This window comes from Bubalus bubalis, chromosome 6, assembly GCF_019923935.1.
Source record: "Bubalus bubalis isolate 160015118507 breed Murrah chromosome 6, NDDB_SH_1, whole genome shotgun sequence".
Classification (NCBI taxonomy): domain Eukaryota; kingdom Metazoa; phylum Chordata; class Mammalia; order Artiodactyla; family Bovidae; genus Bubalus; species Bubalus bubalis.
The window spans coordinates 87,542,309-87,558,809 of NC_059162.1; the positions used below are offsets into that span (position 1 = coordinate 87,542,309).

At 44.8% G+C, this 16,501-nt stretch overlaps 1 protein-coding gene across 1 annotated transcript in view; it reads left to right on the top strand.

Annotated features, from left to right (window-relative positions):
* Positions 1-202: 202 nt before the first annotated feature.
* The window catches only part of DAB1 (DAB adaptor protein 1), a 1,348,091-nt gene continuing 1,331,792 nt past the window's right edge, over positions 203-16,501 (top strand). The window contains exon 1 of the mRNA XM_044944948.2: positions 203-385. The gene's annotated coding sequence lies outside the window, so the exon portion shown is untranslated. The remainder of the gene's footprint in view (positions 386-16,501) is intronic.

Here is a 16,501-nt window from a genome sequence, read left to right on the forward strand (position 1 = left end):
CCCTCCAGCGGTGCTCACGTCCTGTCCGAGTCGGCCTCGCCACTGATGCCGGCGCCTGCATTCTGCGCTAGGTGGCGAAATGCTGTGGGGCTCCCCTATTCGGGGGAATGCGGTAGTGATGTATAAGGTATGAAAGATGTGGCCTGCAGAGAGCCGGCACTATCTCTACTGCTGCCGCTACTGCTGCCGGCAGAGCTGCTGGGAGTGAGCATCCCCCGTCTGGGATACCCAGCTCCGCGGCATCTACTGCGTGCGCCCTGGCCCCAAACGGACCTGCCACCCCCAGGGAACAAAAGCAGAGCCCCCTCGCCCTCTCCTGCTGCAGCCGGAGGATGAGTCGAGAGGGCTGAGCGGAGATTGTGGTCCTCGGCGGCCAGCGGGGAAGGTAGGAGAAGGTGTTGCGCTCGCTCGCTCTGGCGTGGGAGGCTCGGGGTGGGCGGGCAGGGGCAGGGGCGGCAGAGGGGACCAATCTGTCCCTGGGGTGCTGCCCGGCCCGGCGAGGTGGTCATCTGGAACGCAGCGCCCGCACCGCCTGCCAGCCCAGCGCAGGGCGGGTGCGGAGCTCCCGCAACCGCGAGGGAGCCCCCTGGGTGGGACTCGGAAGCGGCTGGAGGAAAAGTCCAAAGCCGAAGCCTCACAGGCAGCTGTCCAGGGCACTCGGTGGCGCGCGGCTGGCTGCGAGGCAAGGCGATGTTGGCTGCAGTGTGTGCAAAGTTTTGGGTGGCGCGCAAAGGCGCGGGCGAGGGCCCTGAGCAGCGCAAGTTGCGGCCGCAGCCAGAGGGCGAACCTCGGGGGGCGGGGGGCGGCGGACGGTGCTCCAGGCGGACTCCCCGACATTGAGACTGGCGGCTTTTGCTCCCCCATGCCAGCCGAGGCTGGGTTTGCCCTCAGCCATTTAACCCTTTCTGACCTGGGAGAAACAACTTCTTCTTCGGAGGCGGCTGCACTCAGGCTGGCTGGGTGGCGTCGAGGCTCCCAGCTCAGTCCTTTTGATTTGCGAGTTTCCCAGCATGTTCTAGGTTTTCTGTTCTTTTCTAGCCACCTCCGTGTCCAAAAACCAGGCAAGCTGGCTGGGGAGGGGTGTCTTTCCCCAATATCTGTAATTTTACCCCATGTACCACCCAGACTCATGTTTTCTCTTTTCCCACTCAGCTTGGCTCTTGGATGCTGTCTTGAAAAATGAGATGATTAATCAATTAGGTTAGTGGCCAATTAGGTATAACCTTGTAGAAAAATAATTATGCCCAGCTCTCTGGGCTTTCACTGTTGATGAGGTGGGAATCCAGCCCAGGTGGAGGGGCTGTTCTAAAAAGATAGGGCTGATCAGGGAATTTCTGGAAATTTAAGATTAAAAAGATTCAAATGTGTGGTAGTGGCGGAGGTTGTGTGGGTACTGTAGGGGTGTGTGTGTGTGAGAGAGCGAGAGAATCAATTTTTGCAGAGGAAGTTAACCCTTGGCAGCTCGGTCTAGAAGGACTTTGTAGGCAGCATATTTCAAACAGCTCAGTAAAGGTGTGTCCCCTGCTTGCCTTCCCCATCCCCCCTCAACGCTGAGGGGCTCTCGCCTGTGAATCGCCTCGCAGTCGCTTTGCTGTTGCTTTGGGAGGCTGAGTTCCGATGAATGCATTTTAGTTCCATGTCCGAGGAATCGCGTCGTTGCAGAGGGAGGTTTCTATGCTGTGCCTTTCGAGGATACACATTTCCCCGGCTTGCGTTCAGTAAAGCGGTTATTAAACGGGTGTAAAACAGAGGCAATCTGTTACCAGAGCTGGGAAGTTCTTGCTGCTGAGCGAGGCTTCCTTTTGGTTTTGGGGGAAAGACTGGCGGGGTTTGGCACTGCGGTATTACAATACAGCCATATTAAAAAGGTCCTCAGAGCCTAGAGCCGTCCACCACTGCAGCCGCATCTCCCACAGACTTTACTGCTCAAATCCTTCTTGCGGGGAACATGCAGTGGATTTCTGATGTGTACTGAGTGCATTTTAACCCCGTTCTGTTTCTATTTTAATCTTCTTCTGTTTATATCTCTGGACCCTGGAAAGTAGATTTCTGTCCAGAAGGCAAGAACCTAGAGGTGTTCCCAGGGTGGAGGCATTTTTGCAACAGGTCGTAGGTCTGGGTTTTCTGATAATGGGTCCCCCTGGCATTTAGCAAGCTGGGGACCCGCTTCCTTCACCAGTGACCGGACTGGGGTGAAACAGGGGGTCCCTGAGATCCCCTGCAGTGCTGAACTGTAACTGGTTCTGAATTGTATGGCTTTTCTTCCTTTCCAAGCTCATCCAGAGGAGTAGCTAAGTAGTGCCATGAGGCAGTGGCTATGCCATCTCACTCCCAGTAGAATAGAGGGGGACTGGCTGGGGCTTATTGGCAAATAGAAATGGTCCAGCTGGAAGACTGCCTAGTGGTACTGGTGTCCAGGGACAACTGGGAGCCATATGCCCCACCTACCTGCCTTAGTTGGAATCAAGGGCCACCATTCAGTCCTCTCTCTTTTACAAGGTCTTTTCTTTTCTTGAAGCTAGACTCAGGTAGTCACCTTACTGTGACCCTATTTGTTGGTCTGACTCTTGTGCTAGTAAAGGCCTTGCTCCTTTTCTAAAATCAAAGCTTTTCCACTTAATGGGAAGGGATATAGGGTCAGGGGAGAAGGAAGGGAGAGAGAAAAGAGGGAAAGAGGAAAAGGTGGGGGGGGGGCAGTAGTTAGAGAAAGAGAGACAGAGACAGCTTAAGACTTCAAATACAGACAGTGGGAAAGAGGGAGGCGAGATGGAGAACAAGAAAGGAGGAGGGAGCGAGGAGGAGGAGGGGGAGGACAAGAAAAGGAGGGGGAGGAAGAGGAAGGAGACACAGGCAGAGGGAAACAGGAGGAATTCCAATACTGAGAAGGAGAAAGAAGGGCCCACATGAAGCAGAGTTTTGTATTATATGAATTTTTTAAAATGCAAAGGAAAACCCCAAACTGCAAAAGACTCATTGGCATTAAACTAGCTTGGCCCTCAGCGTTGACGTCATCAGATAATGACTTATGAAGGAAACCTTGTGCTGCACAAAGCCATTAGCTCTGTCCCTTACTTTTTCCTTGGCTTAAACTCCAGCTGTCAGTATGGAGGGTCAGAGTTCCAAAGGAAGTCAGTTTGCTTGTGCTTTCATAGCCCCAAGAGCATACTCCTATTTGGGTCAAGCTGGGGCTCTCCATTTGGACCTGCTGGTATCGGAATGACTTTGGAAGGGAGGCATCCTTTGTTTTAGATTTGTCTTCCATAGAATTGACGTTTTAAAAAACAGTGCATTCTTAATGTATTTAACCTTGGGGGAAAGAAGAATAATAAAGGATAGTGTAGTGAACGCTCTTAACCTGTCACCCAGAACCAAGAGTAATGGGAAAATCATTACAACTTGTCTTCACTCCAGCCTCCTTGACTCTAGTCCAGAGTATTCTCAGAGCTTCCCAACTCATACTGGAGAGGGACCTCCAGTATGGTCCCTCTCCACAAGTGTGACATCATCTGTCTAAAGGGTTAGGGTTAGGGTTAGGGTTTGATTTGACCAGAACACACCAGAGTTTCCCTGTTGCCTAAAGCATGTTATTCAAATCACTGACCATAGACTTCAAGGCCTTTCATAGCCTGGCCTTCTTGCTCCCTCTCAATGGGCTTCACACATACATAGATACATTCTCTTACCACACATCTATACACACACTACACAGATGCATGCTAATAAGCAAACTTAAACCCTCACACACACAGCATTGCCACAGATGCTTTCTCTCTCTTACACACACACACACACACACACACACACACACACACACTACACTTACATTTCACATGCATACCATACACAGTTTTCATAAATTTGCAGGTGCAGACTTCTTTTCTTGTCTGGAAAATACCTCCTACTTTTTTGGCTGATGGAGTCCACTCATCTTTCAGGATCCATCTTAAAAGTGGCATCCACTCAGGGATCCTTTTCCCTCAGGAAGCCGCGTTCCCTCAGCACTCTTAACACACTTCCTTGGAAGTACTATCCATGTGTTCTTCTCTCCCAGTAGATTGTAAGTTCCTTCCAAGTGAGGGTAACTGATCCACCTCTTCAGTCTCAAGGTATGTATAACACAGTAGTGGGCACAAAGCTATGTGAGTGAAGGTCAGTGGATACATTCATCTCAAGAGCTTCTAGAGGGTGATTAACAGTCATAACATCTTTTTTCTTATTTTATCTTGCTCTCACTATTTTTATATTTTTATTTTGATTACAAAAATTTTAAAAATTCAAATGGTATGTGTAGAAAGTGACAGTTCTCCCTACTTCCGCCTAAATACCCTCTATTTTTAATGCACATGCTATTAAATACTTGAATTTCTTCCTAACCTTTGCCTTACATTGTATTTTCTTGGCTAGATCATATGCAGGGATCATGGAATATATATCTGTATATATATGCTGTAATTCTTAATGCATAGTTGTACATGTAGTAAGTGCCCAGCAAATATGGTTATAAGTGAACACATACTAATTTGGTTTATTTTTTAATTAAATTAAATAAATTGCTTCAGTAATCTTCACAATAGCCTTATGTGATTGGTGTTACAATCCTTATTTTACCAATAGAGAAAGCTAGGTTCCAAGAGGTTATGTAAATTGGCCAGATTAGACAGGTAAGTGGGAGTGGGGTCTGGATTCAAACGCAGATCTCCTTCATTTTATTGCCTCTGCTCTGTCCACTCTACCCCGTGAGTGGACCTGTGGGCACCGAGAGGAAAAGCATCGAACTCAGGTTTGTATGCCCAGTATTTGCTCAGAGCTTATGAGGCTGTGGAGCCCTTCACCCACACCTCCACAGGCGCCATTATCCTTTCATGGATGAGAAAGGAAGGCACACGTGAGATGTCCACAGCACTTGGCTGAGCCCCTTGAGCCAGGAAGAACCCAGGAACCCGGGCACAAGGCTCATTCTGGCTTCTCAGATGTGATAGTTGGTCCCAGAAAGGGAGAGGGAAACTTCTGCTTTCCCTTTAATCATGACTCAGTGGGACAAAAGCATCTAGCGGGTAAGGCTGCTTCCTGAAGAGGGGCGTGTATTACTGGTGCTCAGCCCTAGTAGGGTCCGCATTGCCCGGGACTCTTAGAAACTCCCTTTTTGAATGCTCATCTGCATGTCTGAAGTTTTCTGAACCACAACTGTGGATGGAGTTACTTTCTTGAGAGTTTGGTGAGCAACCGTGGACATAGTTTGTGATTCAGTAGTTATGCTACAGCACCTAATGGGATGGTTTGAGATTTTGGTTTGGGGATATTTTGTCAGTGAGGCACCCACTGGTGCTGGAGGCCTCCAGAACTTGGCATAGGTAGCAGCTGCTGTCTGAGTTGGGCTACAGCTCCTGTTAATTGGTGCATCACCGACTCTATGGACATGAGCTTGAGCAAGCACTGGGAGTTGACTAGGGACAGGGAAGCCTGGCGTGGTGCAGTCCATGGGATCGCAAAGAGTTGAACACGACTGAACGACTGAACTGAGCTGAACTGATGTGTGACAGGCACTGGGTTAGACATACAACCTGTATCTTCTCATTTAATCATTATAGCAGTCCTAGGAATGGCATTATAGTCCTCAACCAGAACAGTTCCCGGTACAATAAATATCAATAAAATATTTGCTGAGATGTTAGTGAATACAGAAGAAACCATGGATCAGAGATGTTGAGTAACTTGTCGTAGCTCACTTAGCTAATGTATTTCAGAACTTGGATCTGAACTCAAGTCTTTTTGATTCTAAAGACTGTACCGCCCCCCCCCCCCTTTTGTTTTTAAATCACACTATTTCTTTTGGACTGGAAATCCTGACCAGGTAACATAATAGAACTTGAACCTGTAGATCCTTTTCTCCAACTGCTTTTTTTTAAGAGAAACAAAAATTTCCTATGGGCAATGTGCTGCTCTACACACTTAAGATGGATTAACTTATTTTATCTTTTTTTGTTTGTTTGTTTAGTTCTTCTGTGTATTCTTGTCACCTCTTCTGAATATCTTCTGCTTCTGTTAGGTCCATACCATTTCTGTCCTTTATTGTGCCCATCTTTACATGAAATGTTCCCTTGGTATCTCTAGTTTTTTTGAAGAGATCTCTAGTCTTTCCCATTCTGTTTTTTTCCTCTATTTCTTTGTGTTGATCACTAAGGAAGGCTTTTATATCTCTTCTTGTTATTCTTTGGAATTCTGCATTCAAATGGGTATATCTTTGCTTTCCTCCTTTGCCTTTCGCTTCTGTCCACAGCTATTTGTAAGCCCTCCTCAGACAACCTTTTTGCATTTCTTTTCCCTGGGGATGGTCTTGATCACTGCCTTTGGTACAATGTCATGAGCCTCTGTCCATAGTTCTTCAGGCACTCTTGTCTATCAGATCTAATTCCTTGAATCTATTTGTCACTTCCACTGCATAATTGTAAGGGATTTGATTTAGGTCATACCTGAATGGTCTAGTGGTTTTCCCTACTTTCTTTAAGTCTGAATTTGGCAATAAGGAGTTCATGGTCTGTGCCGCAGTCAGCTCCCAGTCTTGTTTTTGCTGACTGTATAGAACTTCTCCATCTTTCGCTGCAAAAAATAGAATCAAACTGATTTCGGTGTTGCCCATCTGGTGATGTCCATGTGTAGAGTCTTTTCTTGAGTTGTTGGAAGAGGGTGTTTGCTATGACCAGTGTATTCTCTTGGCAAAACTCTACCAGCTTTTATGAGATGCAGCTAAGTGGTAGAAATAGGATTTGGGCACAGGTAGTCTGTGCTCTTTGCTACTCAAGTGTGTGAGATTCTGGGACCTATTTAAGATGCTGGAGTTGTTTAGCAGTAGAACCATTGCCATCGTCATTGTTATTATCATCTCCATCTTTGTCATCATCATTGTCATTGCTGCCTTCATAGCAGTTATCTTTACTGTGTACCTATCCTGTGCTTATGGGCACTTTTCATGTGTTACCCCATTAATTCTCAAAACAACACCATGTTTCTACAGAAAGAAACTGAGGCACGATAAGGCTAAATGGATGCTGAGACTCTCATTGCCAATAAGTGTGGAAATGGGGTTGGGGCCCCATGTGTCCGACATCTTCTGGTCTCATTTTCATTCTCCAATCTCTTTTTTTTTTCACTGACTGATTCTTGTTGCTGCTCTTATAATCCAGCAAAGCTTAAAATGATGAAAGTTCTCCTGGTTTGTTTTTTTCATTGTTAGCCCAATGTTCAGCAGATCACTAAATAAAAAGACACAGGCTTTAAGTTCAAGGACTTGAGTTTTTTCTCCTGTTTCACTGTCAGGTATAAGAAGGGTTACCTGATGAGTTCTCTTTCAATTCCCTGGAAATGGAGTAATAACATATCCGCCATGCTTCCTAATGGGAAGCATGGCGGAATGGGAATAGGAAAGTTGGGGTCCTTGTGATTTTAACTTCCACTTAGACAGCAAGAGGTATTTTGTGAAAGAGCAAGGGGAGTACCTCTCAGCTTGAAAATTACTACCTTGGGCAGCTCTGTGGCCCTGGTTGCCCTGAGCAAGCAAGTGACCATCAGTTGGGGTCTTTGTTGGTAACAGTGCAAGAACCCTGTACCATTAGTACATACACCTGTGGCATAAACAGCCGTATTGTGGATGACAGGGGCCCGTGACATCAGACGACCTTTCAATTTATCAGCAAAGCACATGTAGATCCTGTCTCAAAGCGGGCAGTATTAAATAAGAGTGAATACTAAGTAAAGAATTCATTTGTATTCATAGGCTTTTAATAAATAGGAATCTTTTTTTTTTTTTTTAAATGAGCTCTGAGCCCTAGGTCTTGAGACATCTTGTTTAATTAGCATGCAGAATATGACTTCTTTTCACTTCAAAATGACCATTTTTTTGGTAGCTTGAGCTTAGATCTTTAGTGACATATTTTTTTCTGCAAGCAATTATTTATAGCCAAGTTGGAAACTGACAGGAAGGAGGGATTAAAATGAAAATGTTACCCAACTGAAGTTTACATCTGACTGAAACACATGGTGTCACTGTGGACAGAGTCCTCAGAACTCAAAATATTTGTCAATTTGTAGCGCTTGGAGAAACCAAGCTGTTTTCATGTGTTAATGTTAACTCTAAAAGTCACATTTGTGTCCACGCATTATGGTGGCCACTTCTACTTCCTATCTGTTTGGTTTTATTTGGTAGTCATGGAACTGCATCCATTAGCTTATTCTTTATCTTGTGTTCCGGATGAGCTAGATGTCCCCATGTTTATTTCTACTATCATACTACTTCATCTCTAGTTCTTCCTGCCGGAAACACCCTCCTTTTTCAGATATCCTCCAAACCCGATAGAATCTTGACGTCAAGTTCAGGTATCATGCCCCCCACGCAGGCTTCTTCGTTAATATCACTCAACATTGACCAGCACTGACATGGGTTGTTTTTTTTATCACTTTATTAATTTTCCAAATCATATAAATAAAACAAATTCATTGTAAAAATGCCAAAGTATAGAAAAAGCTTTAGAAACTAGTGAAAAAATCACTTGAAATTCTAGTTATTTGTCTTGTCTGTAATTTGGTGACCATTCTTTTATTTGTCTCTTTAAACACAAATGCTAGCATATGTAGATAGATAGAAGTTTATTTGTTCTACCTTATTATGCAAACTATTTACTTTTTATCCTAGACATCTTTTTAAAAAAATATAGTTATTTATTTACTTTCCTTTGCCCTTCAAACTAATCTAACAATGAGGCTGCCTTCCATATCTTCTTCTAAGTTCCTGTAACATTTACAGTATATGTTCATATACACACATACACAAAATATAGGGATTTTTATCATGGGTGTAAAACATGAGATCATATATACATTCCTTGGCATATTGCTTTTATTACTTTAAACACTATGGAAAACTGTTCCCTTCCAGTCCCCACCCCCAGACAGCTGGCATTGATATAAGTCACTCTTTTGAATGGCTGTATAAGTTTCAGTGGTATGAACATACCACTGATTTTTCAACCATTTCTCTCCTGATGGGCATTTACTTTTGTTTCACTGATTTTTACAAACAATGATGAAATAAGCATCCTTGTACATTTGTCAGTATCTGTTGATGTTTTGGAGAAGGTGATGGCACCCCACTCCAGTACTCTTGCCTGGAAAATCCCGTGGATGGAGGAGCCCAGTAGGCTGCAGTCCATGGGGTCGCTCAGAGTCGGACAGGACTGAGCTACTTCACTTTCACTTTTCACCTTCATGCATTGGAGAAGGAAATGGCAACTTACTCCAGTATTCTTGCCTGGAGAATCCCAGGGACGGGGAAGCCTGGTGGGCTGCCGTCTATGGGGTCGCACAGAGTCGGACACGACTGAAGCGACTTAGCAGCAGCAGCAGTAGCAGTTGATGTTTTATGATTCCCCAAACGAATACTAAAGAGTCGAAGGATATACGCTTTTTAAAGTTTTAGAAGGTGGTACTATATATCTTTCCAAAGAAAGTATAATAATTCTCATTTCCACTAACCAGGTATGAAGTAACATTTCCCTATGTCTTTGTCAACAGCACATATTATCAACCTCTTTTACTTTTGTTAACCTGAGAAGTAACAAGTGATCTCATTGCTATTTACTTTGTATTTTCTTGATGTCTACCAACGAAGAGCATCATTTCACATTTATTGGCCATTTGGATTTGCTTCTTGATGATCAGATAATTCATTGTCTTTGCTCATTTTGCTTGGAATGGTTCATCTTTTTCTTATCATTGTATAAGAGTTTTTTAGATGATGGACAGTAATCTTCTTTTCTTCATCTACATTGCATCTGATTTTCCACCCATAGAGGTTTGAGCTAGTGTTTTAGTCGTCTGTTTATTTGTCTCTGTTAAATCTAGACCAGGAATTACTAGGCAGCAATGCTGTGTCTGATTCATCTTTAAGACATTACATACAGGGTGAGGCCTGAAAAAAACATAGGTTCAGAGTGAATGGTTTTAACCCTGACTACAAGTGTGGTGTCCAAATGTATTTCATTTAGCGTTGAATTGTATGAAACTATATATATGGCACCACATAGACTGAGATGTTTCAAATAAGTGTAGCTTCAAGATAACCAATGTTTAGAAAATATTTATAAATGAATTACATACTTTCTTGCTTTTTGAAATAGATTACGACTAAGAAATAGCATTTTGAACATCAACTATTGTATCAAGCTATATATTTGGTAGATGGCTGGATGGCATCACTGACTCGATGGACGTGAGTCTGAGTGAACTCTGGGAGTTGGTGATGGACAGGGAGGCCTGGCGTGCTGCGATTCATGGGGTCGCAAAGAGTCGGACACGACTGAGCGACTGAACTGAACTGAACTGAAGGGCTATTTAGAGATGCAAGACTGTTTGCCCTTAGATATGGGTGGCCCTAGACATATGGATGTATGGACTTAAAATTCTAATCTCTATTTTTTATACCTTCCCTCACTGTCAGATTGTGTCTTCATGTCTTGGTACTGTCAGTTTATCTGCTTCTAAAAGCAGTCTTTTCCCTTTTCTATCCATCCTTTTGTTGGCTCTGGGCTAAAATATCAGGAACCATGCTCACTGGAAATGCAGATGTGATGAGGGTCCATAAACACCGACCAAGTCTTGGCCAGGGTACCATCCCCATAAATAAAGTGCATCAGTCTCCAGTGACAATATAAGTTTGGCTGTTTGAGGGTGGTTTTTTGTTTCTAGCTTTGTTTACAACTGTTTTCTGGAAAAGTGAGGTTGCTGGATAGGTGAAGTGTTGGCATGCCATCTCAGAGAATTAGAATAGCAATCCAGCAGCAGGTAGCCAAGATACCAAATAAAGCAGCTTGAATGTGTCTTTAAAATGGTAGAATTAGATGTCTCAGTCATTTAGAAGTCTGAGTGCAGAGGGCAGCTCCCAGCGGTGAAGTCACACAGGGTCCAAGCTCTTCTAGTGGCTCTTGTTGCCACTCCTCCTGCTCCATCCTCACCACATTGCTGTCATTCTTATCACCCACGATGGGACAGCACCACCTCCTCATTCAAACTAGATGGCTGGGAGGACCCCCCGCCCCCACCACCACCATTTCTTTTAAGGGCAAGGTGAGAAGTTGGACCCATAATTTCTTTTTACATTCTCCTTGGCCAGGACCGAGTCAGTGGGCCGCTTCTAACAGGAAGGAGAATAAGAGCACCGCCTTTATTCTGGGTGGCCATGGGTCAGAACTGGGTGCTGTGCTAGAGGATGGGGAGGATGGGCGTTGGTCTCTGCCACACCTATTCCCATCACTCCCTGTGTTCCCTCACCTTTCTCATAGGGTTGCCAGCCCTAGAGTGCAATTATCACCTGTTTTGCTCACCACCTCCCATTGTTGTGTAAACTAGTTACTCAGCAAAGACAGCTTTACTTGCCATCTCTGTCTCCTCGGTTTAGGGAGGGGAAAACTGAGCTTGCTAATAAGAGGTTCAAGGACTAGAAAATTTTAGGCTTCCTGGTTGATATTTCTTTAATTTAGCTCCTATCCTGTCTAGTCCTTTATGACTCCACGCAGGGTTAGTTATATTCCTCTTTCTTATTCATCCCTCATTTTCAGCTCCAAGAGGTTCAGGTGTGGAGACCACATGCTTTGGAAGCAGGTGTGTTGGGCAATTCTGTGAGTGTCAAGGGGGAAATCAGCCCCCTGCAAATGATACAAGTGAGCTGAGAGTTTGAGATTATGACCTCTTTGCAAAACAGGTTTCCTGGTAATCAACAGATTGCATCTCATTGCTGAAGTTTCTGTACCCCATGGGCTCCCATTGCTTTTCTGATTAGCACAGAAGCATCCCTTCTCTTACTCCAGACTGACTCTGGAATTGTGTTTGCTTCAGCCAAATGGCTGATTCTAACTGGTTTCCCTACCTCCAAAGCACAAATGTGAGCTCATTTTTTTTTGGTGGCAGGTGGGGGAAGATTTTGAGAGATACCCATGCCTTTTCTCTCTCCAAGTTAAAAACCAAATGGGGGATGAATACTGCAGTTGAAAAAGATGAGGCATGGTCTTATTTCTGTTAATGCGTCACTGGAGAATTTAGGTTTTGCCTCCTGAACTTTCTCTTTAAGTTGAAATGTATATTGACAGGTTTCCCTTTTCCTTGTAGGAGCACATGTGGCCTCATAGGCTTATTTCATGGATGAGCAGTGAATGAGGATCTTCTGAGGTCAGAAAACTCTGAATGACAGAATGAAACGGATTGTTCTATAGTGTCAATTGGGTTCTTAGTTGCAGATGCAATAATTTAAACAGAAAAGGATTTATTAATGGGTGTGGGGTAGCCATTAGCCTTCCAGGAGGGGCCTAAGAGCCACGCTTGGATGTCAGCATGGTTACCCAACCACACCATGGCATAATAGGGTGGAGACTACACTGCTGCTGCAGATAGGAGGGTCTTCGTCTGAACTGCTGCAGAAGAGTTACTGTCCTTGCACATGGCAGATACTGCCTATCTATCTCTTCCTCCTTCCAAGCCTCATGCAAGTGTGTCTGCTTGGTCCCTAGAGCACCCTGTAGTCACTTCTGGGTCTCCTACAGAAGGATAAGAAATGCAAATATGGAGTTGGAATGGTGCCGGGAGAGCCCATATCTGCTGTAGCCACACATGTTTGTTCTCTTCTGATTTCGCCCAGAAGATAAATCAGTCTCTTTCCTTTGAGGCAAGAGGATGGAAGCGCTGCTGCCCACTTTTCCCCTCTGAGGAGTGGGGTGGAAGCTGTAAGTGTTCCCCTTGAACATCACACACGTGCATACCAACCCTCAAGGGGCTTCCTGGGCTTTCAGGCTAAAACTCAAACCCCTTAGCCTGGCAGAAAGCCTCTCTTTGGTTTCTACCCTGTTTTTCAGCCTCATTCCTCTCCAGTCTCCTGTTCATTCACTACCTGATTGTCTCTTCTGGGTGCAGTCCCTTGTGAATTACTTACAAGACCCTTGAACTTGCCAATGCTCTCCCATGTCTCCATGTCTCAGTGCTGGCAGCTCCCCACTTTGCCTACCATGAGTGAACTGCCCTCCATGCCCTCCTTTGTGTGACGCCTTCTATTGACCCTTTCAAGAACAAGGCATCATTTCTTCTGGGAATCTTCTTCAACACCGCCTAGACTGGGATGTGCCCAGAGAACCCAGCAATCCCTTCTGTTACTACCATTCGCACATCATATGTGACTTTTAGTTTATCTGACTGCTCAAGTTCCTGTGAGCTTCCTAAAAACATGGTCTTGTCTTTTATCTCTCTGTGCCAGTAGCTAGCACAAAGCCTGGTACACAGGGATTGTGCAAATGAATACAAGAATGAATGGTAGGGTACCGGCAAAGAACACTGGCTCTGACATTGGCATCTGACTTTGCCACTGGGTAGTTCTATAGCTTTGGGCAACTTAAACATCAGAGGATTGTTGTATGAAGGCTAAATAAAATAGTGCATGTGAAGTGCTAAGCATTGAACACATAGTAAATATTCAGTAAAGTTGAGCCATGCTTTTGAGTATATGAGAATCATTATCATTGCAGGTGTTCAACAAATAATAGTGATGACTAGAACACTTTTCTAGACCAAAGTGTTAAGTGGTGATCTGTGACATTTCCTACCTCCTGTGGAACCTTCCCCAAATACTTTGAAACCACCAGTGGATTGAAAGAAGGAGCGAAAATAGACAGAAATTGACAGAAGTCACCATCAGGCAAAATCCTTTAGAGAGCGAGCTCAGTGGCAGCAGGAGATAATGCCTTCTGACATCAGGTTACAGTAATTGCACTGTCACTGGCATTTTACTAAGAGTTCTGCCTCCTTTACATACTCCTTTCTTGACTCCAGAATTTTTCCCTAAAAAAAAATTGACACCTAGGTGACGCAGAAAACAATGTCAAAACTTCAGTGAAGGTCAAACATTTTCCAAGGGATTGCCTGGAAGCATACATCCCGCTGTGTTCTCTCTGCGAGTGTGAGATGTAAAGACAGTGGGAAGCTTGAAGCTGATGTCGAAAACCAGCTTGGAATACGGCAAATGTCTTCTTTGTGCCAAACTCCCAGCACAGTGTCTTCTTACAGAGTAGATGCATTTCCATCTATGTGTGTGCAAAATCCCTTCTCTTTCTCTCTTTTCCCTGTGAGTCCATGCTTATTTCACTCTATTCAATTCAGCAAACATTTATGGAGTCCCTACTGCTCATAGGGAACCCTCCTGCTTCTCTCCTTCTGTGCCTTTTCTCCCACCACATTAAGGTTATTACTTTATTAGAAGTAAAGACTCGTGTCAATAAAGAAATACATTAGTTGCTGGCATCTACTGTTTTTAAGGGGACAACATAAAAGTATTTTTATTACTAGCATCTGTAGCAAGAGTCCTTGTTATTGGGGATTGAATGGATGTTGAGGAGGCAGAAATTGGTCTGGAGAGAGTATGCAGACCAAGGACCCAGTGTGTGGTCTTGAGCATATCAATCTCTCTGGGTTCCAGGATTCCGGTAATTATAAAGGACCTTTCCAGTCCTAACATATTATGATTCAAAAAAAGAATAAAAAGGAATATAGCAATGATTGGATCTGACAACCTAACATGGAAAGTTGCAGTGCTTTGAAATTAGAAGGTTTGGTTGGGGGAGTTCCCCAGTGGCCTAGTGGTTAGGATCCCAGGCTTTCACTGCATTTGGCCCAGGTTCAATCCCTGGTCGGGGAACTGAGATCCTATAAACCAAGCCGTATGGCCAAAAAAGAAAGAAAAGAAGATTTATGATGAGATATGCATAGTGTAAAGTTGACTATTTTGAAGTTCCCCTGGTGGTCTAGTGGTTAGGATTCAGTGCTTTGACTGCCAAAATTTTAAAAATTAATAAATAGAAGAAGAAGACTTAGTTTGACATTTGACATGTGGGATCTTAGGCTTAAGCTCGCGGCCTCCCCAGATCCTTCTCTCTAAAATGCGGACTCCTCTTCTTGCCTTTCCCGCTCTATAAAGTAGTAGTGAAGCTTCAAGGAGCTGATGCATGTGAAAGTGAATTATGAATGACAAGGGAGTGTACACACACATATAAGCTACTATTACTATTAATAATCATCTTGATTTCAATATTCTACTCTAACGGATGCTTTGGCATTTTACCTTCTGGGTTGTTTGAAGGAAATGTCATTTTTTGGTTCTTGTGGTCTTTTTTCACCTCCTGGAAGCAGGGGATTTCTTGAAGGCGTGGGTGGCCGTGTCCTCTGCCTGTCTTTCCGAGTCACAAGACATGGGTCTCGGGCCCCCACGCTTGTCTGAGTACATCATGTTGTATTTGCTGACCTGAAAGGAAGCTATTTGTTCCCTGCTAAATGAGCTGTTACTGTGCGCCTCTGTCTCCCTCCCCCAACACCTGGGGCTGTACTCATGGGAGAATCCAGCCGTGGATCTCAGGAAAAAGTTTATTAGAAGAAGGCAGAAAGCATTTCTCTGCAGGTTACACCCTCCATCACCGGCTGTGGCTCATTAGTCAGAGCCAGGCGGGTCACCTGGGCGTAGGGGCAGGTCTGCAGGCCTTGGCTCCTGCAGGTGCTGCCAAGGGCCTGGGGGCAGATCTTTCTGCAGCCTCTCTCTGGCCTTTCCACTGCCCCCTGCTCTGCAGTTGGCTAATTAGCCCTAATTGGCTGGTGCTGCTGCCTGGGGTTCAGAGCTTGCCACCTGGGGCATCTTTCCCTTATTTTGGCCTCAGGTCTAACGTAGTCTCACAACGTATCACAAGGAGACTTCTCTGCAGAGTCTGCCCTTTGGGCTCTGTCCACCATGAATGGCCTGGCTCTGAGAGCCATGGGAGCAGTTTCTGCCCAGCCCATGGTGACTGGACCTGCCCAATAAGGACCACACTGGGCAGTCTGCCCTGGCCATTTGGGAGTTTAGTTCACTGGGGGTGATGCAACACTGGGGGTTGTTACAGCTGTGCCAGCTGTTGGTCATCTCAGCCCTGGGTATCTTGTGATATCCTATGGACACAGCAGGAGTCCACAGTACAGGAAAGAGGCCCAGAGGGACTGTTTTGTCGCAGCCCTTTCCCCTACCCCTTCCTCTGCACTGCCCACCCCGATGCTCTCTACATACAGGCCAACTGAATTCATCACACAGCCAGGGCTAGAATTCAGGACGCCCAACCTAAGAATGTATGTCTGACTTCTGCCCTGGGAGACTCTGCTTCCTCATCTCTATACCCTCCTTGGCCAGGTGCTCAGAAAATCCTTGTGAAATACATTTCTGAGAGCCCTGAAACAGAAAGTTTTCATGTTAAGCATCTGAAAGCTGGATTCAAATCCTGCTTCTACCCTTACTTAATATCAACTTATTTAACATCTCTGAATTTCGGTTTCCATGCTATGAAATGGGGATGATGATAATCGAATCTCTTCACAGGGTGCTGTAGGTGTGAACTGAGATATAACACCAAGCTCAGAGTAAGAGTTCACTGAATGCAAGTAATAATCAATTTTGTAG